Source organism: Lissotriton helveticus, chromosome 10, assembly GCF_964261635.1.
Source record: "Lissotriton helveticus chromosome 10, aLisHel1.1, whole genome shotgun sequence".
Classification (NCBI taxonomy): domain Eukaryota; kingdom Metazoa; phylum Chordata; class Amphibia; order Caudata; family Salamandridae; genus Lissotriton; species Lissotriton helveticus.
In genome coordinates, this window is record NC_136071.1 from 1,113,872,518 (window position 1) to 1,113,878,517 (window position 6,000).

The following is a 6,000-nucleotide window of genomic DNA, read 5'->3' on the forward strand; positions in this document are numbered from 1 at the left end:
ACGTCATATCCTGCCAACCACATCTCCTTGTTCAGTGATTGGAGGGGAATGTTAACAGAAATGGAGTTATGCAATTAGAATGTGGTGCCTCCTGTTTACATCTCTTCCTCTACTTGTATAGCCCCAGACATCTCTCACAAGCCTTATGGGAGGTAAAAGGTCGTCCCTTTATAGGGAGAAGCTGCAATCTCTCGACAGTGTGAACAGTACGCTGCTGAGAAAGGGGCTATTTCAGGTGATCGGATATGTAACTGCACATTTGCTGGGACGGACTCCTCTGCATTCATTTTACCTTTAAATTGTTAACCAAAGCTAACATTTTACAAACTGATCCTATTGTTGAGAAGTTCTAGAAGACAACTAAAAAAAGAACAAGCATTTGCAATGCAATAGGTCTCGCATTAGGAAAGTTTGAGCGATTGGTATTGTAAATGACAAATTGTTTATTTATGTGTTGGTTTTGGAAATAGCGAAATTAAATACTTTTGCAAATGTGACATCTATAGCATTTGTAATGCAACATGTTTTGTATTTACGTGACTTAGATGTATTGATATTACAAATAACAATGGCTTTTAATTTTATTAAATAATTAATACTTAAATAATTGTTATTGTAATTTGTAATGGCAATAGCTTAAACTTTTGTAAATAACTTTTGTGAAGATTATGTTCAGTGTATTTTATTGTGACGAAAATCCAAGAACAGATCAGCCCACAGAGAAGCCAGGTCTCTCACCATATCCACACTGGCACTATAAAATGTTAGGATACTGGATACAAAATTATATGTTCAAAATAGCAAAAAGTAGTTTATATACATAGGTTTAGAGAAAGACATTGAAAATATTACATAGAGTGAAACAGCCCCTTTGTGACTGTGCACTTACCTTACTTGTGAGTCCTGTTTGAACACTCAAGCAGCGTGGTCTGTAGGCCTTGAGTGACACGCGGCTGCTTATTTCTAGATCTAGGCTACGACGGGCACTATGTGTGAGGGCTGGGAGCTCTCCAAATAAACTCCGCCTTCCACGACCCATCCTGGTGATTATGGCCGGTGAGTTCTGCAGGTCTCTTCTTGGGTGATGGGGTGAGGTCGTGGCCACCCGAATGCTGTCATCCCCTCTCTGGAACTGCGTCACTGTACCACCTGTCATCTAGGTGCAGGCCAGCCATGCCCCTCGCCCTGAGGCTCTGGCCCTGCCAACCTGTCAGATTCATGGGATATCCGGATTCAGACAGTGGAAAGCTCTGTCTTCTGTCCTCACATTTTTGTGGAGAAATTGTATTCTTGGACTATTTTCAATTGTTTAATGGCCAGGAAAAAAGAGCATACTCAAGCGAAGCTGCTCGCTTTCATCCCCCAAATGTGCCAGTGTGTAACTTACCAGCTGGTCGCAGGCGCCGCTTTTGAACGAGAAAAGCGGATGACCCACTCTGGTTTGAGGCGGGCACCTCTGAAGCTCCCAGGACAGCCACACACTTTCGATTCCAATCAGCTGTTTACTGGGTTCGAAGTCCCTCTTCGGGCAGGCAGTTAAAAACACGAAGAAAAAACAAAAAAAAAAAGAGGGGGCTCAAATCCTTACAAAGCGTACCTCACTGAAGTCAGTGGGATAATTTGGGACTGAACATACGGACAAGGCTAAAACAAGTAGTAAAATAAACAAGAGCCGGCCCGAAAAGCGGAAGTTCGGCAGCATCACGCCTGTAGTGGGGCGGAACTTCCGCCTTCTGCGGGTAGCCTGAGCCCATGGCCGAGAGGAGCAGTGGTGACACGGGGCTCCCATGCCTGAAAGAGAGCCCCACGGTGGTTGCAGACGTAAGGAGGGCCGCAGATGCACGTGCGGGGCCCTCCCTTGAGTGAAGGAAGCCCCGCGTGTGCCAGGTGATGCAGAGATGACACCAGCGCAACGACAAGAGCGAGGTGAGAGGGTGTGTGAGTGTGTGTGCGTCTGCGTGTGTGTGTTCGTGCGAGCAAGAGTTTGCAGGAGGCTGACTTGCCCATCCCCTGTCCCACTTCCAGAGCAAGTCGCTAACAATAGAGGCTTCGCTGGACAACAGATCGACCTAAAAAGCGGAAATTGTGTCAAAGGCCTTGGTTTGTTAGAAAACAGTAGAGGCCCCCACCCCCAACCCTGTACGAGTCTTAGAGGACACCACCCAGTAGCAGGGTACAGAAGGAGTGCAAGGAGCTCCTGGAAACAGAAAAGGTCAATAAGGCAACAGGAAGAGAACTAGTCAAGTGGTAAGGCTGAAGTTCAGAGAAAAGAATGTGCAGCATGGTGCGATGACTGAAAGGCTCAAAGGCGGAGGAAGAATAGGGTAAAAAGAGGATATGATGAACTTTGATGAGGAAGTTGGACACTTGTAAGAGAGCGGTATAAGTGGAGTGAGTTGCAGAAGAAATGGGGGATTTAAGGTTGAACGTCTTTAAACAATGTGTTGAAAGGTTTTCAATAGGCAAGGAAGCTAGGAAACAATGTTTTTCTGAACGGGGGAGCAGGTGTTGGTTTCTCAAGAAAGGAGCAAACACAGGGAGATGGTGGACGGAGTGCTGAAACTTTTCAGGCACTCACCTGCAGTCACAGATCTGGGTTGAATCCATCATCATTCTTTAGCTCACTTGGGGGTGAGTAGGGGTGCGTGTCTGAAAAGTTTCAGCACTCCATGCATCATCTCCTTGTGTTTGCTTTGTTCGCCGTAAGTTGGCAGGGTATGCGCAGACGTAGGTCCCTGGCTCACTTTACCACTGGATTCAAGCTAGCCTGGCTGATGAGGGGTGTTACCCCAAAACCGGTCCCAGGATGCTTGTTTCCGGTTAAGGGAAGACATGGCTTCGCAGGTCGGGCTGGACTGTTCCCATGAGGCACAGGGTCAAGACTGATTTGCATATAGCGGTGGCTGAACTGGGGTGGCAACGTGAGGTAAAGAACGATGATGGATTCAACCCAGATCTGTGACTGGGTGTGAGTGTCTGATCAGTTTCAGCACTCCGTCCACCATCTCCCTGTGTTTGCTTTTCTCGAGGGTAACTGCTATTTATCTTATGCATTGTTTTGTAAGGCATACTCCATTTGAAATTGGCTTCAGTGAGATGTAGAGTCAGAATAACCACTTGCAATGGCTTCAAGTGTACACAACATGTGTAGCGGAACATGTGTAGCGGAAAACAGAGGTAATGGATGGTACTGAAACAGAGCAGCAAATAGCAGCTACAATAGGTTGCAGCTGTCCAACAGAAGAAAGTGTGCATTGGTATAGATTTAAATAGCTGCATCATAAAATCATATTTCAATCAAAAATAGCTAGTGTGTTGAAGTTGTAAGGCGCTGAAAGAGTCATGGCAGGCAACAAACATATTTGTTTTGAAGCTTCCAGGTGACTGGCAGATTAGGAGGGTAAATTATATAAATCTAGGCAGAGCCTGATCCTGCAGAGGGCAGAAGCGACAGAGGGCGAGAATAAGCGTTGGTGGGAAGAGCCAACGTGCAAAATGTGAATGAGGGTGAGGGGAAGGAACCGTCGGGTGGCAGAGGTTGCCTGTCAGCAGGGTGCTAAGAGTAGGGTGACCAGACGTCCCGGGTGTGCCCTGACAGTCACAGGTTTTCACCCGCTGTCCCGCAGATTTCGGTAATTTTGGCTCCTGTCCCGGTTTGTAGAGGGGGTCGACTGAAAACAGTGAGACACTTTGTTGGTTGTTCTTAAGCTGTGCTAGTTAGCAGCTGTTATATGTAAGCGATTTAATATTAGGTATGATGTTGCTTGTAGAAATTACATTTTATTTATTTTCTTAATGAATCTTCTGTGATCCTAAGTTAATGAGAGCTTTCATTCTGCGCCATTCAGTGGATGAAAAATTGTAGTCCTTCTCTTTTTCCAAAAAGTCCCGGTTTTTAGTTCTCAAGATCCGGTCACCCTGGCTAAGACGCTACCTTAAGAGGGAGAAACTGGACGCCATTAGGAAACAACGTCTTCTTAATAAGGTAGGTAAATTGTTGGGTTATACAAGTGACGCTCACTGAGTCTGGAGGGGACAGTTGATGCCCAAGAACTAGGGCGAGTCTTCAAAAGACGACCGGAATGGTCCCCTTTCTGTCCAAATATTAGAGACTCCAGCTGGACGAGCCCTTGTTTTCTCACTAACAGTGACGTGTATCTGAGGGTAAAACACCTTTACAACGCAACTTTAATTCCGCATACCTTCACTCCACATACCATTACAACGAAAGTACCATTACTCTGCAATACTATTTTAACGCATGCCATTACATCTTATAAGCTTTTACCACACATGCTTTTACAACGGAATTCATTGTAAAAGCATGAATGGTAAAAGCATATGTTTTTAATATTTAGGTTTAAGGTAAGTATATGGTTTTAGTTTGGGGGTGTTGGGGTATATGTTTTAGGGGTTCAGGGGTATTTCAAGGGTGGGTTTGGGTTATGGGGTACAGGGGTATTTTTAGGGTTCAGGGCTAGGTTTGGGTTTTGAGGTACAGGGGTATTTTTAGGGTTCAGATCTAGGTTTGGGTTTTGGGGTTCAGGGGTATTTTTAGGGTTCAGTGCTAGGTTTGGGTTTTGGAGTACAGGGACATTTTTAGGATTCAGGGCTAGGTTTCGGTTTTGGGGTACAGGGGTATTTTCTGGGTTCAGGGCTAGGTTTCTGTTTTGGTGTACAGGGGGTATTTTTAGGGTCCAGGGCTAGGTTTGGGTTAAGGGGTACAGGGGTATTTTTAGGGTTACGGGCTAGGTTTGGGTTACAGGGGTATTTTAGGGTCAGGATGGGTTAGTGTTTAACCCCTTCGACGCTCATGACGAGCTCAGCTCGTCATGAGGTGTACCTCTGATACACTCATGACAAGGTGAGCTCGTCATGTAAAGTGGGTTTTTGAATTTTCCAGCGCACAGCGGGAAAATGCACCACATGGATGCGGTTAAGGGTGCTGGGGTAATTAAAGGAGTATGGGTGGGTTACGATTATGGGGTGCAGGGATATTAAAAGGGACTAGGGTGGGATTCGTTTTTAGGGTGTAAAGGGAAATTAAAAAATTAAATATATATAAAATATATATATAATAACGGACATTTGAACTGGGCCACTCAAACATGAGACGCGGCAGCAAGAGGTGTCTGAGGAAGGAGTAAAAACCGAAATGCATTATACCTATGCTGTCCAGTTCCAATTAAAAGCCTCACCTGAACTTTCCCTGCTTGTGGCTGCTTCCTTTCACGTCGTTGGAGGGTGGATTCATATATTTGTGTCAGGCAGAGGACACATAAAGGAGCCCCGTCCTATCAAGTGGCTGCCTGCTGTTCTGGTGCCTGCGAAAGCGGATGGAATTTGCTCAGGTATGGGCTTACAGGCAGTCCACCAACAGAGCGCCGGAATGCGAAGGACACTGCTGACAGGCAGACCGTGACTTCAAAAGAAGTCACGGTCTGCCTGCCTGCCTTTTAAAAGAAAATGTTTTATATATGTAAATATCCATACTAATATTATAAAGAGAGAGCCCAAACCTTTGAGGCGGGTAATCTCAGTAACCACAGCACCAATCACAACACACAATACAGCGTTGGAAAGGGCAGTTGCAGCAGAAGGACATAGGCTATGCAGACAGATAAAAAAAAGTATTAAAAAATTGCAAAAAACTACATCATCCAGAAGGCCGAGGGCTAAAATAATATCAAACAGGAAATGATGTAATAATGTGACTCACTATATTGAGACTGAGAGCCTGGAGCCAAATTGATTGTGAACAAGGGATATGCTATCCCGAAACGCGTAATTTGTACTTGCCCGCATGAGAAACTCCATGCTGTGAGGATTAAATAAAAAAGCACATAAGTGAAGACAAACGCGAGTTCGTCCCGTTTTTCTCCCAGCTGGGGGAATTGGTAGTGGATTTAAATGCGGCGTGGTTCTGCCGCGGGGATTTACGAACCGGCGAGAGATCGCTGCAAATTCTGGCGAAAAGGAACCGAGGGAGAGAGAGAGATA

The 6,000-nt window shown here is 45.4% G+C and overlaps 1 protein-coding gene across 7 annotated transcripts in view; it reads right to left on the reverse strand.

Moving 5' to 3' along the window:
- The window catches only part of ATP2C1 (ATPase secretory pathway Ca2+ transporting 1), a 912,406-nt gene that overhangs the window by 611,270 nt on the left and 295,136 nt on the right, over window positions 1-6,000 (reverse strand). The window lies entirely within an intron of this gene.